General features: G+C 37.6%; 1 protein-coding gene across 17 annotated transcripts in view; it reads left to right on the top strand.

Moving 5' to 3' along the window:
* Tenm4 (teneurin transmembrane protein 4) overlaps nucleotides 1-23860 on the top strand; it is a 2854999-nt gene that overhangs the window by 1490059 nt on the left and 1341080 nt on the right. For all 17 annotated transcript variants that reach the window (XM_087211381.1, XM_087211391.1, XM_087211392.1 and 14 more), the window contains one exon: nucleotides 14268-14341. The gene's annotated coding sequence lies outside the window, so the exon portion shown is untranslated. The remainder of the gene's footprint in view (nucleotides 1-14267; nucleotides 14342-23860) is intronic.

The following is a 23860-nucleotide window of genomic DNA, read 5'->3' as shown; positions in this document are numbered from 1 at the left end:
TTCCTTAGCATACCTCACCTTTGGTAAATGTTAACTAGTTGGTTTATGAGGAGTAGTGTTCATCTTAATGCCAGGACCAGGATTGATTTTAGTTTGATTCCCAAATCTAAACCTTTCGTTATACCACACAGTCCTCTAAAACAATCATTTCTCATCCTGGAAATTCTTCCTTTTCCATATACTAGTTATGAGTTTAACAGTTTTCTCAACTTTATTTATCAGTGATATGAAATAGGCTTAGAAAGATGATATTTGCATTGTATTAAATCTGTTAAATTCTGAGTTATCATGTTGCTAGTCTTACGAATTTTTCCCTTTCTTGGTAAGTCTTTCTGTAGCTTGAGTTGTTTTATGTTCCACAAATGTACTCTACGCCATTTTGTCTGAGTGAAAAAGTGTGACAGTAACTTTCAGTTAGAACTGAGGACAGAAGGCTGGTTCCTGGATTCTCTGGAGGCCCATTCCCCAACCAAAGCAAGGTGTATGAAGGAAGCTTGTCAGCTCTAATCAACAGAGACCACAGATAAAAAGATAGATGGCCCTGAAACTACATGGTAGAATTCCATGAAAGAAATGACTGATTACCATGACCAAATAGGCATCTTTGTATTCACTCATTCTCTGCATGCTTGTGAACTTAGAAAAATATGAAGCCAAAGAATTTGAGGACTTGCTGACAAAAAAGATGGTATGTTCTGGAGTCAAAAGTCTTGAATTTGAAATCTGGGTCTGACAATTGGTACCAGTATCACTTTATACAAATCAATTCCTCATTTAAACTTCCATTTTCTATAGAAAGTAGTAATAGTATAACAAAATGTAGAAAACAGCTCATGATCTTGTTTCTGTTCTAACGCTCAGAGTTATTAGGAAGACTCCATGATAATCATGTGCACACTAAAAAGTTTCAGGTGGACTTCCTTAGGCAATCAGGAAATATTTGAATACTTTGTACCAGATATAGATAAACCCTAAAATAGAGAACTGAAATCATCACTGCCTTTTTGTTATCATTGTGGCTATGATATTAGTCATCCCTGGTCTGCCATTGACTGTAGAGTGACTTTTCAATGTTTTTCCTGAAACACGAGTCCCTATTGTCAGCTTATCTTCACACTTCAACCACTTGCTATCCCTTGATCATGCAAAACTCGATCACACCTTTGCATTTTCACCCATGCTGTAGTTTCTCCCTGAGTACTTCTCCCTTTCTTTACCTACCATCTAAACCATGCTCATGTCTCAGATATTTGTGTTGAGATTTAAAGGCAAGTGAACTTACCCCCAAATTCACCTTCTTTTTATAATATATGGCACTTAGTCTCAGGGCTTCTCCAAATACAACAGGCATGCAACTCACCCAGGGTTCTTGTTGAAATGTAGATCCTGAGAGTCTGCATTCCTAACAGGCTCCCAGGTTGGGCTGATGCTGCAGACTCTGGCCCACACTTTGAGCAACAAGGTCATGGAATACTAACTCTGGGCTGAAACTTCACTGCCAATAACATACAACCATGTTCTCTTAAACAAAAATTCATTGACAAATTCCTCTCTGCTAATATCCGTGAAAAATGTCTGCTCTTTTTAACTAAGAGATACAAGAACCAACCGAGGCAAGTCACTTATCTCCTCAAGCCCAGTTTTCTTGTCCATTTCTTGTTGCTCCTTAACCAGTGCACTGAGAGGAGCTCTGAGATACTTCAGCCCTAACTGTGCTGTGCAGCACTATTTAAAAATAATTATTTTCTTCCAATTTGTTTTACCTTTCCTTCTTTTTAAGCCTTTTAGAAGGTTCTTTCTGTGGGGATTGTTGGTGAACAAAAAACAGTTTCAGAGGCTATTCACATTTTTTACTGGTCAGAGCCTCTGCTAAGCTCAAGTTAAATATTCTAGAATCAAGACCTCAAGGGCAGAGATATCTCGGATACCACTGATGATTGCTGTCTCTCCCTCAAGCTCCATTTCTGGTGTATAATTTTCTGTCTGTGTTTCATATGTTTTTATTTTCTCAGTCCCTCATGACATACTAACAACAGCATAGACTTTGAAGTCAGATGCTTATTTGAATGTAGGCATTGTTGATTCTGTGTGGCTTAGCTTTCTGAGACAAAATTTTTTAATCTGATAAGCTATGAAGTGCAATGAAGAATAAGAAAAAGAAAGAGAAAGAAGAAGAGGTGGAAAAAGAAGAGGAAGGAAGAGAAGGGGAAGGAGAACACTGTCTTCCTAAGTTTTGGGAAACTTAGGTCAAATGAAATAAAATACAGTGTCTGGTTTATAATTTGAGTTTAAATGGTAACTCCTCTCCACCCAATCGTTGGTCACTTCTCTCTTCTCTTTCTTTCCAAAGTTATTCTTTACTGGGTTTTATTTATCCTGATATATACATACATACATGCACAAAGTCCATCAAAAAATGTATACTTCAGGAAAAGAAAACTAGTATGATGTTTTTAAAACAAATGGTGTTACCTTCCTATGGGGTACCCTAGAGGATGTCGTATATCACAGAAATCCCACTACATTGCCAGCCCTTAGAGAAGAAACAAAAATGCACGTGGAGCAATCTCAATGACCAAAATTACCCAAGCAGCAGTTCACCATACTAATAAATTTCTAGAATCTAATGGCCACCACTTTGAGCACCTCTTATAGTTGTAGAGGCCAAAGGTAACTTGTATTAATCTCATGACATCCTAATAAATTTAGTATTAAAATATTTATACAATTTTTCTCTTCCTGATGTGTGATGGACTTTGTATGTAATGTATATGAATATATGCATGTGAATAAACAAAGGGATGAAAGAATGAACTAGCAATGTAGGTTATAGAGGTAATACTTTCCATATATATTTTGATTTTTTATTTCTAGCTTTTAAAATCCCTGCAATATTTTTTTATTTTACCCTCATAGAATCCTTATGTTATTTTATGGGTATATTTGTTTTTACCTATGATTCTTGTGTTCCTACAGTTTATTAGTATGACATAACTTCTTATGGGCAGGGACTACTTTTGATTTCTGAACCAACTGTGTCAGACACAGTGTTTAGCATACAGAATTCCCTCAGTAATGCTTATTAAACAAAGGCATAAATGTGGAAAGGAAAGAAGAAAGGAATGAAAGGAAAGGAAAGGAAAGGAAAGAAAAGGAAAGGAAAGGGGGACATGAAAATGCTTTTACTTTTCTAGATTGAAATTTACTTATCTGGCACTATTTACCTAGAACATAATAGGAATTCAGTACACACTCATCAAAGAAATGTAATTACCGGTTTGAGTCTTGGATGGGTTTCCAAATGCCAAACAGATAATATAAAACATTGTCTTTTGGAGCTTGAAATATGAAGCATGAAAAGTACCTGGAAAAGTGGAAAAAGAGAAGCCATCTTTCTTCTGGACCATGATGCCAAGCTGTCATATTAGCGTCTGCCCTGCCTAGTCATCATGGCTGCCAGAGCAATGGTAGTGCCAAGATTGTACATTCACAAAGCTTCTATGGATAATTGTTAATGTGAACAAGTGCTGGCTTGCACTTTACACCTGCCTGGCTTGTGAGCCTACCTTAATTGGATGTGCCAAGATTGAGGAAAAAGTAATCTGCCCTTTCAAGACAATTGACAGGGAGATGAAGTATTGTTTGGACCTTTATTGTTACAGTTTTGCTGACAAAATTACTACATACTGTCTTCTCTGGATACATAGCCTGCATTTGTGGACACAACTCCAACATTTATCTTCTTGTGATGTGTATTAAGTCAGGAGAAACTGAGGGAATGTTTGGAGCAGTTTGGTGGAAATTCACTTGTCCTTATTTTCAGCTGTCTTGAGAAGAATTAAGGCATTCATGAGGGACTTGCAGACTTGAAGAATTAAGAAGAGGCAAAGGGTACTGATCACCTACAATGTGCAAGATCCAGTATTGTGTTGGCCTATCACTGTAGTTTTAATCTTCCCAACACCCCTGTGAGGCAAATGTTACTATTTCTAGGCTGCAGATGTGAAAACTGGCTCTAAATGTAAGTTACTTTGTTTAGAATCTCAGGGAAAATTAAGACATGTTGGTAGCCTTTGAACTAAAGTCTTCTTGACAAAAAAATCTGTTCTGTTATCTATTTCTAGCTCTCTTTGGAGATTTAGAAAAACTACTTGTCTTCTAACTGTATCTTTCCTTCTTTATTCCCACTTTTTTGCTGTTAAAAGGCTTGCAAAGCAGTCTATTCCCTCCTGCACCAGCTCTGCTAGTATTTCAACACACGTGCTACAGTTTAGAAAACATTTAGTAAGAGCCCACTGGGGTGCCAACTACAGTGTTAAGTGTTAAAGAGACAAATGAGTAAATTGTTGTGCTAAAGGAACTTACATCTAGACTTGATTCTAGAAGGTGAGACTAAAGAAACCAATCCGTTTGGTTAGGCAAACCCAGTTAGAAAGTGCATTGTAAGTACATGTGTGCACTGTTGAACACAGAGGAGCAGGGTTCAGCAAGGAGTTGGAGGAATGCTGTAGGTCAAGGCCTGACGCCAGTCACTGTGGAACAGTACTAACAAAGGGACTGGGAGTAAAGTGACACTCCACAGAGAGAACTGCAGACCATGTGCTATTTCATGAGCAATGAGTGACTTTGGAGACCAAAGAGACAAGGCAGAAGGGAGATTGTAACACATGATGATGAGTGTAGACATACACCCAAAGATGAAGGAGAGAGGCCATCTCCTCCTTTGTAGGAGGTAAATTCCCACCTCCTTCTGCACGTTAGGGTGGGATGACCATTTTCTGTACAGGACCAGAGACTAAATATTTCAGGGTTTGCAAACCACATAGAGCTCTGACATGGCTTATTATTTTTTCTTTTTCTTTTTTAAAATTTTCTGTAGTTTTTAAAAATATAGAAATCATTCTTTACTGGTAAGTGTACAAAATCACCCTGTGGGCCAGACTAGGCCACAGGCCATGGTTGGCTGAATCCTGCTTTATGGTATGGTTTCTGTTATACCACATAACATCAATATTTCATTTGCTTATTTTTTCTTAAAATTATTTAGTTAGGATCAGTGTATATTGTCTCCTTTAATTTGTATAGCAACCTATTTGAAATTTATACAGGGCTAATGAAATTTTAAAAATTGAATAAACCGTGAAGACCAGTAAGAACATTATATTTCTCCCATCCTTTTTCCAGTTGCCATTGCAGGCCTGTTAATTGTTTTAAACATACAGTGTTTAGACTTTTATTAGAAGGCATAATTTAGCCCTAGAGTGCTAAAATTCTGTTGTGCTTAAGAGTTACTGAAGAGGGTTACTTACTCCAAAACCATGCATTGTGTACTTTACTTCCTGGTCAATGTAAGGCTTTTTCAAAGTTAGCTTAAACTATGTGGGATTTTTATCTATATTCTGACTTTTGAAGGAAATATTATCCCCGGTAAGATGTGTGTGGCATAGCGAGACAATGAGTTTCCTGGCCTAGATGCTGAATCTCTAAAAATGCAGTGCTGTCTACACCAATCAAGGTTATTTTGTTGTTCTTTAACTGTTTTAGAAACTGATTCATACATGAGGAAGTTGATTGAAAAAACACTCCTGCATGTTTTCACTGGTACCGTGACCAAATCATTCCTCCCATTCTGCACAAGCAAGATATCATTATGGTTATTGCTGTGCTTATTTCTCATACAAAGGCAAAATTTTATACTTACCTCTGTTTAGTTTCATCATCTTCATTTTAACACTCTGATCAAGCTGTTGAGGTCATCTTGAAAAATGGTTTTTATCATCTACCACATTGTCTGTTCTTCCCAGTTTCTTAGAGTCTTGGTGTTAGGAAGTCCTCAAAGGTCTTCTGCTCACTAAGATTTGAGTGGGCACTACAGGGCCCCATCATTTAGCCACCACTTTCCACTTCTTGTGTACTTCCAGTGACTTGGAATGTGGATGGGAATCAATACTCCCACTGCACTATTGAACAGCTCTAATTGCTGAAAGAAATGTGTGAATGAAAGGAGCAGTGAAAGGAGCAAAATGAATGTTCACAAACTATCAGCAATTACTGTACATGATCTCACTCCCAAATAAGTGAAGTCTGTAAATTAACTTTACAAAGGGGAAAAATGAAGATTTAAAAATGTTAATATATCTATTTCCCTACCTGCTGAGAAGTGAAATTAAAATTCACTGCTACTGTGACTTTTTAAGTCCAGTGATATTTCCCTGATTCCAGAGGTGACTCATTATAGCTAAAGTAATTTCTCAGCATTTAACCAAATTTCTTTCCTTATACGTTGTGTTCATTATGGACCCTCTGGAACCACACAAAATACATGAGTCCCTCTCCTGTGGGCATCATGCACAGGATTAGATTTTCTCACAAAATAAACCTGAGTTTGAATCCCTGTTCTTGTACTTATGTTGTATATGTAGTCAAGTCGTAGCAATTCTCTGACACTTGTTTTTCTCAGGTGTAAAGTTAGCAACATAAATAAAAGTATTAGGGCTGTTGCTTGGTCGAGGAACACTTGCCTAGCATACATAAGACCATTGATTTGATCCCCAGCACAATTTTTAAAAAAAGAAAGAAGTTGTTACAATAGACCCTGCATCAAAGTTAATATTGCTGGGAGAATAAGTGAGGTGATGCTGATGAAAGCCTAGAACAAGGTTGGTGGAGAGTATTACCTCCTTTGTGACCATCAAGTCATGCTTGAGTATCATCTTCTCCTCAATAATAATGTTCTCAGGTACTCTCTGAATGGTGGAAAGACTCCCTCTTTTCTTTTTGTTCTGATCAGACCCCAATTTGTCTGTGTCCTATAGGCAATATTCATTATTTAAAATGGAACTTTCCTTTCCTTTGAAAGAACTGTGTGAGATATGACTGAAAGATATGGTGAATGTTTAATTAATTGAATGACATGCACGATTAATCCCTCTCAAAATTCCCCTCAAAAATTCCTTGTTTTGAATTCATGAATCCCATCATTTTTATAATTTTCCCAAACCATTCTGAAACTCCTCTGTTGTGCTGTTGTGCCTGCCTTCATATCCTGAATCAATTAAAAATATTTATCTTTCATGGTCATTTTGACTTTGGGGAAGAGCCAGAAGTCTCACAGTGCCAGATCCAGTGAAAAAGGTGGATAAGGACACACAATAATGTCTTTACAAGCCTGTCTTTCCATTGGATGGCACTCAACAGCAGTATATACCACAGTTTTGATCACGCTTTTAGTGTCTTATACACTCATGAAAGAGGATGTTCAGAGTTCCTTCAGAGAGTGTCAAGAATGATGGGATAATTTTGTTAGAACTGATGGAAAGTATTTTGAAGGAAATTAATAGCAATGTTTCTTTTACTGTAATATTTAAAACATTTATTAACCTTATATTTTGATCACATGCTTTATGCTAATGGGTCACAGTTTTATGCTTTAAAGGTCAGGGATAGTTTGTACTCATCATATGCTGTCCCTCCTTTCATCCTTATAATTTCCTGATGAGCTAAATGCTGTTAGTACCATCTCCACCTCACCTGAATATCCAAAGGGCTTTGTAATTTTCCCAGACCACACAGAGTGGCAAAAGAGGAGGGAATGGAACCTGGACAGGATTCCCCCAGTTCCAATGCACTTGACCTTTTGCTGCACCATCTCCCAGAGCCACTGAGGCTATATCAGTAAGCTCTGTCTCAGATATCATGCTGAATGCTGCTCAGGGTTATTCCTCTTACTATTATTTTTAAGAATCCACAAATCCCCACTGGTCTGGGTTTTCATGACTTGGCCTGTCCCCCTCAGGAATATGGAATTAACTTCCATTCATATGAACAAATTGTCTTCTACAAGTCTGTGTCTCCATCTACAAAATGGAATAGAGAAATATATCTAACAGGCTATTAAAAAAATGAATGTGTCAATTCAATCAGTGTCCCAATTATCATCTGGAACATCTGAATTATGTTTCTTTCCCCTTCCCCTCTTGCCTCGAGTACTTTCATTGAAAGAGAATGAGTAGGAGGGTCCTTCAATTATTTATTTACTCAGCCACTACTTACCTACTGCCTACTAAGTATAGAGCTTAGTTTCTGTGTTGAGGGGATAACATGCACACATGTGCTCTGTAACATTTTATAAAATGTAAGAAGGAAATGGAGGTGATGTGGAGGGATCCCAGAGAGCCAAGCCTGGTTTCTCAGAACGAAAAGAATTTTATGGGTGCTGAAGAATGACTAGGAATTATCTAGATAGCAGAGGGAGGAAGAAGGACTTTCAAACAGGAAGAGTAATAGAAAAACCACTGTCTGGCTTACTCATCTTGTTAGCCTGCTACTCCTAGGAAATTATATTTTCCATAGCTTCTTTTTTTTTCTGCTAGTTTTCTATAATATCCTAGCAACCTAATAAAAATAAATGAAATTAAAACAAATACAACTGCAAAAATCACCCTACCCTAATGCAGTGTTTATCTTTTTCTTTATTGTTTTCTAATTATTATTAATAAGATTCTATCAATCTTGATTTTTTATTATGCATTCACTATTGTTAAAAATTGGATCAGTTTCAGGGCTGGGGATTTAGCTCAGTGGTTCCACTGCCTGCCTCAAAAGCGCAAGGTCCTGAGTTCGATCCCCTGTACAAAAAATTAAAAAAAATTGGATCAGTTTCTATTTTTGGTGTTTGTTATTATTCATCTCCTTTCATCGACTATTATAGTTTTATATTTTGGGTATTGAGATTTTTAACTTCAAACACATTCCAAGGATAACTATCTTGTGAGACACATTATAAAATTGTCAAATACATAAACTTCAAAAAAAAAAAAAAAGGCCTGGATTCAAATCCTGATGCTATGAGTATTGTCTTTGTGATAGTACATAATTTAAGCTTTTTCTTTGATTTGTTTTTGAATTTTTTCCAATTAAATGGGTATTAAGAGCATATTATATTTATTGTCATGGAACTTAAACAGTTGTACATAAAATCCTTTACCAGATGCCAAGCTACTAATGCTAGCAGCCATTATTAATCCCTATCTATTTTTAAATAAATGTAGATATATGTGATTGATTTTATTTTTAGGTACGAGCAAACATGGTTTCTTTCTTTACTTTAGCCATATTAGCTTCAGTGAGATTCTTACAGAATCACAATGTATCTAATTCAATTCATTCATTCACTTGTTTAACTTGCTAAAGGTTAGCTTTGTCCTAAACACTGTTGTAGAGACCTGAGATGCTTAGGGTCTAGAGGAGAAAACAGACACAAAAAGCATAGGATGTCAATGTGCTACAACTACTGTCCACTGGTAAGGGCTCTACCAGGCTCTCAAGGACACAGAAGACAAACATCTCACCACAGCCCAGTAGATCCTTGGTAATCTGGCCCCATTCCATTCATTTTACACTAAACCCCATCCCACCTCTATCTCCTCTTTTGTACTCTCCGTTGGACTGGAATGACTTCCTTTGGCCCCTCTTCTTCTGGCTACCACAGTCCTCTTTTAGCTCTTTTACTTGTTTCTCTTTCTGCCAAGGACCCTCCCTCACTGCTTCCATGTAGCAACCTTCTCTTCCTTCATCTCTACTTAAATGTCATTTCCTCAGGGAGCCCCAATGCCATCCACTGGCCTGATGTCCTCAGTTTCCTCTGTCTGAACACCTCATCATTTCCTTCCTAAACGTATCAAGAATCTTCTCAGAACAGTATCTTTAAGCTGTGAGCCCAATGCAAGGGGAGGCCATGTTTTGTGCGCATCACTGTTCACACAACACCCTGAGTGTGTGGGAGAGAGAACAGGCTCCACAGAATGCATGCTGGCCAGATAAAGGTCAAGGAAGGTGATGGTATCTGAGTTGGGTTTCTGTGATGAATCAGAGTTTGCCACTGGGCGAAGGAGATATTGGTGGGTAATAATGTCATAAATTGGACGCAAATGCAAATTTGAGAGACATTCATTTTAGGTTCAAATTGCAGCCTTGTTATTTACCAGCTGTTTACACCTAGGAGCAAATCATGTCAGTTTTGTGGCCCACATCATGTTCATTTGTGAAATGGAGATGATACAACCTACTCGTATGGTTGTTGTGAGGAGTAGAACTTAGATATCCAAAGCAGGAAGATAAATAAAAATAAGTAGCACATCACTTGTATCTTCACAAGTGATGAGGAAAATGGTAAATTGAATACCCAGGAACTATTTCAGACCATGGTTCCTCATGTCTCAGCCAAGAGTGAGAGACAGTGGTCTGACCCGAAGCACTGGGCTATTATGAGAGAAATTGAATTGTTGCAAAGTCTTTGGAAGTATAACGTGTTTACAGCAAGTTTTTGAAGGTCAAAGATTTAGTTTCTTTTTCCACAACATCCAGAGGACGTAAAAATAGTGGATGATTTTTATTTCAGGCACTTGCCCTAATACAAGTAGTACCTCATTTAATGCTAATAAGTCTTTAAACTATTAGTTGTTTGGCTTCAGAGGAAGAAATTGAAATGATTAGAAGGTCACTCAACATTGGAGCTGGTAAGCAGTACTAACTCTTCAATTTAAGCAGTGTGGCATTTATAGCCCATGCTCCTAACTGCTTGTCTGAAGCAGAGAGGCCTGTGCAGTGCATATGTTACAAACATGGGTTCAAATCCCCATGCCATCACTTACTATTTGTGTGTCCTTAGCAAGATTTTAAATACTCTGAGTCTCTATTTCTTCATTTGAAAGGATAAGAAAACAATGATGTCTACTTTGAAGAGGATTGTGACATTTAATTAACCCAGCACATTTAGGATGTTAGCCTTGTAGTTGAAGTTCCATAGAAGGCAGTGGGTGTGACCACACACAGTAGTCCTAAAATCCACAAGCTGATCTTGATGTAGTTGAGATTTTACCAGACTTGTCAGCTTTTAATGGATAAATATGCATCTGTGACAGGTAATCAATATGCTCATTTGGCAGCCAGGTTCCAGATGAAATAAAACTAAATGATGATGCAATTAAAATATACAAACAAATCCCCACAGAAGCCAAATAGAACTGACTGCCTTTTCTACCCTAATCACGTGGCAGTATTTAGAATGCATCCACAATGCATTTTTCTCCATTAATCTGGAGTGACTAAACAAACAGGGCATCTTCCCCACCCTCCCTGTTTGTTTTTCCTGTGTTACCCTTGAGGCTCGCTTTCCCTCTGTGCAAGGAAGGACAATGCCTGGGCCTGATTCCTACAGTGTAAAGATTTTGCGCACCTTGCTGACAAACACAATCTCTTGGAATTCACCTTCTCATTTCTTTGCTCATAGTGAGACAGGATGTCAATAGCTGGTGATTTTATTGAGGAAACAGTTCAGGAAGATTTTAATAGATCCTGGGAAGTAGTCCTAGAAAAAAATCTTCTCTTTTTCTTTGTTGAAGTCTGTGAATCACTAATTGACCAGATCAACTTTGTGGCTCATCATCACATATGCAAACTTTCTTCAAACTTCTCTTTGAGAATTTGTGACTATGGCTTACAAAACATATCATGATGGTCATTGCCACTGAGTGTTAATAAAACAGAAGTTCAGCCAAACTTTAGGATATTTTTTTAAGCTCAAATCCTAGATTCCTCATTTATAAATTCTGTGATTAGGACTAATAAGTTCTATTAGTCCTAGTGCCTCAATTTTGTCATCTATCAAAAGAGAATCTGATTGTACTTCACATGTGGTATGATAGGGCTATAACACATGTAAATTCTGACTTTACTGGTTTGTGCACAAAATGGTCACAGCACATCTTTTTTTTTTCCTTAAATTCTTTTATTGGTACATTTTAGGTATACAATAACTTTACATTTATCATTGAGTGCTTGTACCTGTACATGATGTATCTTGGTTCTTATTTTTCCCCCATTACCTGTGCGCCTTTCACCCCCTCCACCCTTCCCTATTTACATAGACTTCATTTCCATTTTTTTTTCTTTTCTCATAATTTTTCCTTTCCATTCTTTCCTTTCCCCATCTCCTCCCACCACCCCTACCCCTTTGGACCTTTTCCTATTTCAAAGTATCAATTATTAGTTATTAATCCTTTTAGTTCTTATTACACTCTCAGTTTCTCACACTAGAGAAACTTCGGTATTTACACGTGTGTCTTATTTATTTCACTTAAGAGTATGGCCTCAATATGCATCAATTTAGCTATAAATAACTCAAGTTTCTCATTCTTTATGGCTGAGTAGTACTCCATTTTTTAAAAAAACACATCTTCTTTATCCAGTTTCCAGTTGATGGGCACTTGGGCTGCTTCCAAGCTTTAGCTATTACAAACTGTGCTGGTATGAACATGGGTGCACATATATCTCTGTGGTATGATTCTTTTAATTCTTTGGGGAAGATACCCAGCAGGGGAATAGCTGGGTCAAATGGGACCTCTAGCCCTAGTTCTTTGAGGTATCTCCACACTGATTTCCATAGTGGTCGTACCAGTCTGCACTCCCACCAACAATGGAGAAGGGTTCCTTTCTCTCCACAGCCCCGCCAGCATTTGTTATTGGTTGATTTCTTGATAGCAGCCATTCTTTCTGGAGTGAAGTGGAATCTCAGTGTTGTTTTCATTTGCATCTCTTGAATGACCAGTGATGTTGAACATTTTTTCATTTGTTTATTTGCTACTTTTACTTCTTTGTCTGAGAAATATCTGTTCATCTCAGATGCCCATTTTTGAATTGGGTCTTTGAATTTGGGGTGTCTGATTTTTTTCAGTTCTTTATATATTCTAGATAGTAGTCCTTTGTCTGAGGTACAGCTGCTAAAAATTTTTTCCCACATTGTAGGTTGTCTCTTAGCTCTGTTGATGGTTTCTCTTGCAGTGCAGAAGCTTTTTAATAAGATGAAATCCCAGTTGTTGATTCTTTCTGCTAGTTCCCGTGCCACTGAGGTTTTCACAACACATCTTAGTTATAATTATTATTACCAATGCAAAACTGGAGGACAAAATAAGTAAAGCAATTAATTCAGTTTAAAAATAAAGATTGAACTGGGAGTTTGGTCTCATGCCTATAATTCTAGCACTTGGGAGGCTGAGGCAGGGTGATCACAGTGACGTGAGGCTAGCTGGGGCTGCAAGGACAGAGCCTATCTCAAGGAAACTGTAGATACAGAGACATCTAGATAGACAGATAGGTAGGTAGATAGATAGACTGTTAGATATTAAAGGAAAGGAAGAGGAAGAAAGGAAGGATGGGACAGGAAGGAAGAGGGAAAGAAGGGGAAGAACAGACTCTAATGGAATGGGCCTCATCCACTGGAGCCTGTGGGAGTCCTGTGGTGGAGAATACTGTGAAGCCTCCACCTGATGTGATGGAGAGAGCAGGGTGTGAGATGAGACAGTATGGATTCAAATTCCACCTCTCTCACCCAGGGCCTTGCAAAATGGCCAAAGGTTCTTGATGTCTTCATCCCTTAGTTTCTAATGTCACCTTCCTTTAATGGTTACTAAGGACAAAAGAAATGAGTGGTATACAATTATGAGGACGTAGGAAATTATTAGTGCATCGGCCTTGTACGTAGGAGGCATTTAATATATTTAGTTATTATTAAATGTCTTTGACTATCATTTCGTTTTTTCCCATTTTAAAGTAGTTGTGTGGAAGTCATTAATTATTTTCTATTTTTTCAGTTGAACACCATAACACTGATGAGATGTTTGAAATAATTTCAAGATAAAGACTAGGGGATGAGAAACTTAAGGAAAACAACAATAACGTGTACACAGTGCCTGCTACGTGTAGGATGTTGTGTGCGGAGGTCTGCAATCTTAATCCTTGTCATTGCCCCTGTTTTATAAAGGGACAGCAAACTTGAAGGATTAAGTAATTTTTGTCACAAAAGACTTTCTTCTTTCTTGCATGCTACAGTCCCTGTCCAACAGGAATGCATTGGATACAAATCTATCTTGGAAAGATCCAAAAATCTATATACCCAGAAATCTTTTGAAGAAATACAGGAGAAAATTGTCTATTATCAGTTTCTGGAAAACTATGAAGAGCCCTCTTTCATTTTCCCATCCTCTATGCCACAACCTCACTTATTTTTGAGAAGGTCTCACTACGTTACAGGCCAGGTTCGAACCCACTAACGGCTCAGGCTGTACTCAAATTCATGATCCTCCTGAGTCCTGGGATTACAGGCATCTGGCCCTATCCCCAGGTCCTATTCTCCTTTAAAAAAAACTATGCATCACCAGGTTTAAAAGAAAGTGGGAGTTTACATGTATTTTTGTTTTTCTTATTCCCAGGATAAATAGCTTGCTGCTCAGAAGACACCTTGAGTAATATTGCTCTTGGACATTGATGGGAATATCTAATTAAGGTAAAATATATTTTTATAATTAAATTTGCTTATATTTTTTCTATACTCAGGTCCCTTTGGTTAACAGGAATATTTTGGTGGCCAAGATGGAGGGAAAGAGCAACACTAAAGAGTTATTGTTCTTTTCCCTTTGGCCTAGCGTTAAATCATGTGGATTAGAAAGCGGTATTCTTGACAGAGCTTTGATAGTAGGCTTCACCAAAGTTGGTAGAGGTAACTGGAATTAAATGTGCCAATCTCTTTGGATTGGGTAGATTGGATTTCTTCTTTGTAAACCATTTTCTTAATCTACGGATGACTTTTTCTGAAGCATTGTTCTATAAAATCAAATAACAGAATTTTTCTTTCATGGAAAAAATATGTTAATAGATGAAATTTTCCCACTTTAAAACATACTTCCTTTGGTTTTTCTCTGAAGAATTTGAGACTGGCTCTTTCTTGACCTTCCATGTGCGCCTGCCAATGACCAAATTAATGATAATGCATCGAGTAATAGCCACAGAAACTTCAAAACAGCTGACTATACTAAGGTCACGATATGTTTTCTGTTATATAGATGTGAATGCCCGCTTGGTTTTCTGTTGCATGTTTGCACAGCAATCTAGCCATATTTTCTGTTCACAAAATCTTTACCTACTTCAGATATTGGGATTAACTCTGTCTTCTTTATGGGGCTGTTCAAGATCATGATGTTCTGTGACTCCCAGGTGTCATGCCACATACAGGACCTGCAAAAACACTAATCAGGATGGTAGTTTCCATATGCAATTCCAACATATTAATATAGCATTTGTTTTTGTTGATTCTATTTCCCAGAAGGACTTTCCAAAGCACTCTATTAAGAGTTCTCACATGCAAGAACGTATGTTGTCCCCATTACAAGGCTTACTATATGATAATCTGTAGATGACCTGAGTCTGAATTAGATGCATGATATTCTCAAGTCAGTGTAAGATGATGAAATTTCCAGAATGATTTCAAAGCTATTTTTCCTTCTAGGGAAACTTTCCCCAGCAAAATGGAAAATGAATGACTTGATACTACTCTTACAATCCAAGAAAGTCAAAACACTTCATGAGCAGCTGACCAGGTCTAAAACAGGAACAGGAGAGTTGGTCAGAAATCCTTATTGAGGACAGGCTGTGTGCTTTAGGATAATGAGGAGAAAAACCTCAAAGTTGGTCTTTTGAATCAGAAGAGACATTTTATAAATTAGGTCAAGATGTGAATTAAGTCAAGAAGCCTACATATTAATGGACTTGACTAGAAGTTCTCTACTGTAGAGATCTAGAAAGTAAAATTCATGTCTGAATTCAGGGATCCAGTTTGCTTAGCAGGTTAAAGCCAAAATCAGATTTCCAAAGAGAGAAACTTTATATGGATAACCAAACCATGGAACTTCAAGTGTAAGTCCTTGAGAGTTACCCAGATGTCGAGCAACTCAGGGAACAAATATAAGCCCTGGGTTTGAAGGGCAAAAGTAGAACTTCTTTTAAGAAGGCACAAAGATGAGACAGAGCCAATGATCAGAAATTAAATATCATCACTTATGGAATACTTACCATGTGCTCTGTACTGCTCAACATTTACACATATAAATTAATTTAAGTAAGATTTGTACTAATATCATCGCCATCTTTCAGAAGAGAAAACTGTGGCATAGAGAGTTCAAGTAACTTTCTTAAATTTGTACAATTAGGAAGCTATGGAACTGGGATTTGAACTCCAGTAATATGGTTCCAGAATCCACTTCCAAAATGGCCACAGTATATCACCTCTACAATTTAATACAAAAATGATTTTGCAATTGCCTTCAGCAAATGAGGATAATCAATGATAACTCATCCAAATGAAATCAGCTCTTTAGTTAGCCTCTCTGGCTAACTATATGATCAGCATGTGTCAAATATGCTTAACAAGGGCAGAAATCCATGGTTAGGAATTCACTAGCATTGACCTGTAGTTGCGTATGTGTGGCTTTTCACAGTTCTGAGTGAGGCGGCTCTCTGAAGATAGCTTTCTCATTTGTATTTTCTGCTACTGTACTCTGTAAATCAGTGCTAGCCGACACACTCAAGACTGGCATCAACATGGTTCAGACAGGAGCTGAGCTGGTTCTGTTTCCTGATGGCCAATGTCAAGGTTTTCATCTGCTAGAAACTGAAAGCAGCCCCAGGGCCCCAGTGCCAACAGACAGAAGCCACGATTCAATCACCTCTGAGTTGGTGCCAGGTGACCTTAACCTTCAGTCGCATTTCCTGGCCTTGTCTGTGCATAGACTTGGTTGACATGACCTTCCTTCACCCCCAATGAAACAGAAGGCCTCGCAAATTTTTCTCTCTGGTCCTGCTCCCAAGTGAGCATCTAGCTCCTGAAATGTGGGCATTCTGTAACTCTGGGCCTATAAAAATCAAAGCTTTGGGTCACTACAGCTTGCAAGATAAACTCTAAAATGAGACTAAGGAAATGTGACCAATCTACCACTCTGTCCCCACCAAGCACAAATTTTCTAAATAAGGAATGAAATAGCCCTCTTTCCTGCTTCCTTATGCCAGATCTCCCCAAACCCAGCCCTCTGGCAGGCAACCTCTTTATTCCAGAATTGTTAGGAAGGCACTGGCGACAGGTCGAGTTATTGGTCCCATTGGTCACATCGTGTAACATCTTCACTCCTAATCTAGTTTGATGGATGCAGCTTGACAGGGTATAGCGGGGATGCTGTCCAGCTTTCCTGGAGCTGCATTTAAGATCCTCCTTCCCCACAGCTGCCAGTGACCGCCTAGCATTCAAATTACTTGAGAGCACACTTCTAGGTCAAAACAGGTGTAAGAGCAATGCTCTGCCACTAACTCTCTATTCCTGAGTTAGGTTACAAGAAAATTCTATGGTGATTCTTTTTGTTAGAGGAAGGTTAAAGATTTTAAGTTCATATAATGAAAAATAGTGTTTGGGTGACTAAAGTTGTGGTTACTTTGAGAAACCTCTATCAATGCTTCATAGTCAATAAGACAAATCCATAAAAATGGCAACCCAATAGAGAAAATAACAATGGCATTTCACACATCTCACAAAATACGGATATTGACAATTCAGTTCCATTTAACATCTTTTGCCCAGGAGAAGCAGTTTGCAACAAGTGCATGCTAGGAGATATTTAGTTTTCCTGTGTTGTCTTCTATTTAAGTATTCAGTCTTTCAGATTTTAGTAGTTTTCAGTCCTTTCCATAGCCTTGTGTTACTTTCTCATGCTCATTTCTGAAGGCAGAAAAGCTAAAGACCATGTGGCTGGCCCCTGATCCCAGGAGTTCACAGTCTAGATGAGAAAGCAGAATGCATACAGTAGTAATCCAAAGCAGAGAGCAGGTTGGGGACAGAAACAAATGGAAACTTCTGCAACAAGCCAAGTGATAGAAGCAGGGAATTGGGTGCAGGACAAGGACAGAAGCAGCAGAAATGTAAAGAACAGGAGAGATAGAAGCAATTTTAGTTGGCTTTCAGCTGGAGAGGATAGGAAAGGGGCCCACCAAGGAACTCAGAAAATTAAGGCTCTAAAAAAAGAGTGACTTTGAATGTTCCAAATAAAAGTGATTGTATTTCTCTTCCATTCTAGACCAATTTCTAAAGAATCTAAGTCCCTGGTAATTAATTTCAGTACCGTTTAAACCATCTGGCTGATGTATTAAGAAACATACTTCCTATTAAATTGATTTTTTTTTATTTACTTATTTTGATGTTGGGGATCAAACCCAGAGCTCACACAGGCTAACCATGTGCACTCTACCCCTGAGTTATGAGCCCAACCCTGAAAGTGATATCTTCCCTTTCCTTTTCTTCTTCTTTATCCCCAAATGCTTCAGGAGTTAGAAGTGAAAGTATTAGTCATATGCTGCCTAGCTAGGAGACTGCTGGTGACCAAGGGCATTATCAGCTGATAGAAAATCAGGTTATAAGCCCTATTTGTTTTCCAGTGTCTCCATGATGTGACATTAGGAGGTGATGGCTGCAGTTGCGAGAGACATTTGTTCCAATGATATTCATAAATACACTTTGTTAGGCTTTTATGTCAAGTCTACCTGCTCTCTGCTCCCTCTCTGAGAGCCGACTGCTTTTCAGCTATTTGATTTCTCTCTCTGAAATAGCAGTGTGCTGTCAGGGAATCTGAAACTCAGGGGTGAGCCATGGAATGTTAAATTTACCTGCAAGGTTTGTGTAGGAGGAACAGGCAAGATAGGAATGTGGGGGGGGGGCTGAGGGGCTAACTCTAAAAGATCTGCTTGTGTTGGAGCTTGTGTTGGAGCTGGCACTGAGCTGGCTGAGATGGAAAGGTGTTATTCAAGGCTGGTGGCAATGCAGAGTTGGTTGTTGAACGACTGGCAAGTGTCTTTCCTTCTAGGATGAGACTTTGTATTTTCTATTGGTGGTGTTGGTGGGTTCATTCTTCTTCGGGTTCATGAAGAGCTCTTTGGAAGATGGTGCACCATGAGCTTAAATGTCCCTGAATCTGTATCTGTGAGATAAGAATTCTGTTCATTTCACAAAGATACTCTAAGATGAACTGAGACAACTTGGCCTGTTCTGGACCAGCCTCAGGTCTCAACCTGGGGCCTGACCCTCAAGAATGGTGGTTTCCTTCCATGCACTCTCCTGTGTGAAGGCCTGGTTCAGGCAGATGACACTTGTGTCATGGTGCAGATGGGCTCAGCACTGGAGCCTATCACAGTGTGTGAAATTACTCTCCCATGTCTTCACGACTTCCTGGAAAATCTAGTTAACTTTTACATTCTTATTTAATAGATTTTGAGGACTTGAGATTTTGCATTGTTAATAATCTCTCAGGAGATATGGATGTTGCTGAAATATGTACTATACTTCCTTTCTGTAGGATAGGCCCACCAGGGATGGAGTATACTAGGGCCAGACAGGAGCAAATGGTCCCATGAGGGAAGCTGGACAGATACAGGGATAGTGGCCAAAGGCTATCCTCAAGAAAGTTAAATATAGGGTGGACAAAGTCCTGTGATGAAAGAAATCCCATCTCATTTATAGAACATGATTGTGCAGTATCAAGCTAGAGACGATCTTGAAACAGGACTTCTATAACCATCCCCATGTGTAAAACCCCAAAAGCTCCTTAGTGTCCTTGTGCTGAAGCCAAATTTCTTCAACATAACTACCATGCCCTTCCCATCCTCTTGGACCCCTGTTCACTCTGTCTCCTGGCATTGGTGTAGGCCTCCGATGGTCTTTGCTCTCTGCCTCCTTTCCTGCCCGACAAACTCTAATTTGTCTTTTAAATTCCTTTTTTACAATCAACTTCTTATGAAACTTAAAACAATTATAACCTATCTATATTTAAATCACTGGCCTTATTTCTGAGGATTGAAATATAATCCAGTGTTGTATATCATTCTCCTTATAACCAATAAAGGTCTAGAGAGCTGGCTCTTTGCTTGTTAATAATTTCTCCAACTTCTTTGGGTGTAGCATGGTGCTAGGTTATAGCAGTCACTTAATAAGCTCCAAATAAATGAAACTGGAGAGTGGGGAGGAAACAGGATGAGGATAATTATGACCTGTTCTGGAAAAGGACCTGCAAACATAAAGGGCCTTAAACGAAACATATTGGGAATATACCAGTTATGGTCTTTACCTAGCAGAGGCTTCTTTTAAGAGGTAAGTTCAACTTTTATTTTCCACATATTAGTGAGATCATGCAGCATTTATCTCTTTATGCCTGGCTTACTGCACTGAATATAATATCCTCTAGGTTTATTTATGTTGTATCAAATAACAGGATTTCCTTTTATCACTGAATATACATTATATCTGTGGATATATACATTTATTTATTCTTTTGTGAATGAACACTTAGGCTGATGCCATATCGTTGCTATTGTGAATAATGCAGTATCAAGCATAGGCATGTAGATATCTCTTTAATATAATGTTTTCATTACCATTGGATATAATAGCAAGTAGTGGTGCTTTGATCTCATAGAAGTAGAATAGGACAGAGATTAGCAGAGGCTGGGAGGTGAGCAGAGGAAGTGGGTATTGGGAAAGATTGCTCAATGTATACAAAGCTACTGCTAGAAAAAAAGAGAAAACATTCTGCTTAGCTACTGTACAGTAGGGTGACTATCATTAACTATAATATAGTGATGAAGTACATATTTCAAAATAGCTAGGAGGAATCTTAATAGTTTACCAGAAAAAACTATTAAATGTTTGAGGTGATGGCTACATTAATTACCCTGACTCAATCATCACTTAATGTGTACATGTATCAAAATATCATATGGTACCTCGTAAAGTTGTACAATTATTATGTCAGTTTAAAAGATAAGAAAGAAAGGAAGAAAGAAAGAAAAAAAAAGAGAGGAAGAAAAAAAGAAAGGAAGGAAGGGAGGGGCCGTGCACACTTGTTCTGTTGTGCTTGTGGTAGGTGTTTGATTGTTTGATGGTAGAACCTGGCTAAATAGGTTCTGTGCAGAAGTAAGGTTCCTTTTCTCTATGTCTGCACTCCCCCATTTAGAAAAACAAAAGCCAATACTGAAAACTTAATAATAATGATTTTCTCATTTGCACATTTATGTCTTATTCATATCTTATTCTGATTCTTATTCTTTTTACCAAGCAACATTCCAGCTACAAATGATACAGAAATGAACAAAACATAACCCATCTTCTCAAGTACCTTATCAGTTTAGGGGGTAGAGAAATACATAAACAGACAATTTTGAGATTTTTTTTTGTTGACCACAGCAATTTATAGTAAACATTTTTATTAATTCAAACAAATATTATCTAATTTATACAATGACCTCTGTGTACAATCATATCATCTCCAAATAATATAGATTCTCAACAATTTATCTAAACTCTTTAGGGCTAGATATTTCTTGTAATGCAGAATTTTGAACGGTAATATAGTGCATGTTCCAAATATTACATAACAACCTCAGTGAAATCTGAAGAAGAAACCCCCAATCAAACATGTTAATATTTCTGCAGTAGTATAAGCAATTACACTAAGTTGCTTTAAATCTACTCAAATTAATTTTGTATTAAATAGCACTACAAAATATTCAGCTTTGAAAATAGTTTAGATTTCAGAACTGCAAACAAAGTTTATAGGTTTATATTTTTTATTTCTAATATACAATAATTTAATTTTTTTATCTTACTGAACCAGCTAGACAAACTTAAACATAGTAAACAATATTGAGCAGATTATAAAAACTTGTTTTATATCTAACTTAGAGATCTGTGTCTGGTGCAACCTAACAAAGAGTCATTTGGTTTGAAATTTAAAATCAGAGTATTTATTATATCAAGAATTATTTTATTCCAGCATGAAAAATAAAAAAATATTATTAAATGCATTTGGGAAATGTAGAGGTAATCATCTACTTTTATATTATTAGCCTACTGATAAATTTGTATTACATTGTTCAGTTGCCCTGCATTGAAAGTAAAGGTTTATGAATAAGAAATACTAGATTGTTAAGCTTTTTTTTGAAGTAGTTAATTTAGGGTTTGAATATAGATTCATAGTTTAGATTATTTTCTTCATTTTTTTGCATAATATCTTACCACTTTGGGGGTTCTGAATCATATCTTCCTTGTGGAATGAATTAGATAGTTTTCTGATCTTCTACTCTTCAGAACACATTATAATGAATGTGTTTATATATTATTTCTTGAATGCTTGGATTAAATCACCATTATTTCTCTAAGAAATTAATGTCTTTGGGGAAGATAGTTCCTAACAACATTTCTATGATTTTTCAGTTATTGGTCTGTTTTTATTTTCTGTAACTTTCAAAAGTTGATTATATTTTATTAGATTGCAAAGATTAGAAGTTAGAGGAGGAGATTTTTTTTTTTTATCTCCCCCAGCTGTGAGTGCATATGTCTTTGCATTATTGAATTTATGAGGTTTTTATTTGGTCTTTTAATTGTCTTTCTGTTTTTTCAACTTGAGACTTCATTATGAGAGATTTGATTTGGGCCAAAATGTTCATCAATTTATCTTTCACTATGCCAACTTTGAAATTGGTTTTAAGCACAACTAGATTACTAGATAAGCATAACTTGAAAGAACAGGAGAGATCACCTGGTTTTGTCTACCGGTTTAAGAAATGGGAAAACTCAAAAAAAAAAGAACCGTGATTAAAGATTTTAAGGGCCGGGGATTTAGCTCAGTGGTTCCACCGCCTGCCTTGCAAGCGGAAGGACCCGAGTTCGATCCCCGGTACCAAAAAAAAAAAAAAGTAAGCTTAGCCTAGCTCATGGAATGCTGTCTCAAAATAAGCACAGCTATGAAACATCACACTACGTGGTTCTCTTCCTTGCCGACCTCTGAACTTCACCTGGTCTTGACTTCCAGTAGTCACCTGGGGATTGGTGCATAGCCCATGATGGTATCCAATAACCTAATGGATGTGGCTAATCAAGCTTTCAGCTCTGGTCTCTGTGCATATGTCATCAAATCAATATATTTCTTTGACACATACAGACTGTAGAGGAAAAGTCAGGGACTAGTTCTAGGCACTGCTAGTGACTCTTAATTCTTCCTTCAGTTTGTTCTTGTTTGTATTCATCATGAAGCATTGTCTGAAACAAATTGGAGGTGTCATTTGTTGATTTTACTATTCATATGAAAATTACCAATGAAAGAATAATGCTTTGACTTTAAAGATTGCAAAGTAAATTATGCCTAGGAAAGACTGGCCTCCTACATTGTGAAGGTGGCTGTCTATGTTGCAGCAGATATTTAGCCACTGCAGACAAACTGTGACATCATGGTATGACTGCGGCCCATAAGGGTGCTGTTATTTACTCTCATTGGTATGAATAAATATGGCAAGGAAGGCTTTTTACTGCATGAATGCCCAGGTTTAGCAAACCATTCAGTGAGCTCAAATGATTCTTTCTCCAAGAGCTGGACTTAATGAAATGCCTATTATTTTCATAGCATCCACTTGAGACCTGATTAAAAAACTTTTGTTTTGAAGTTTTTCTGTGTAGTGAAAACTTCTTCCTCTGTTCCTTCATGCATAACAAATACACACAAAATAATTAATTTACAATGCTGAAGAATAGGAATTCCAGGAATAGAGGCGCTACTCTTCTGTCCAGTGGGTCTAGGTTGGCACAACTAGGCAGGAGGATGAAGCTCAGAAGGACAGAGTGATTCTCTGATGAATACAAACCTGACGAACCAGGGAAGAGTGTAGGGAAACTCCTGCCTGTAGAAATTCAGAAAATTGAAGCTTTTAAAAGTCTAATTTTCCATTAATTTTAAGTATGGAACCCATGGTGGGGGGCACAAGAACCAAAGAGGTAGAAATCTACATGTACAGAATCAGAGTTAAACCAAAACAAACGAACAAAAAATAGTGAGAGACAGTTATTAAATGATATACCGAGTATAAAACACTAAGCACAGAGCATATATATAATGTTCAGTAAATTTTGGCCATTATTAAAAGATGTATTAAATATCTACGGTTT

Source organism: Heterocephalus glaber, unplaced genomic scaffold (assembly GCF_053883595.1).
Source record: "Heterocephalus glaber isolate CG9 unplaced genomic scaffold, H.glaber_assembly_v1.0 deba00001428, whole genome shotgun sequence".
In the NCBI taxonomy this organism is placed as follows: Eukaryota; Metazoa; Chordata; class Mammalia; order Rodentia; family Bathyergidae; genus Heterocephalus; species Heterocephalus glaber.
The sequence above is the reverse complement of the archived record's forward strand: the minus strand, read 5'-3'. Positions and strand labels throughout refer to the sequence as shown.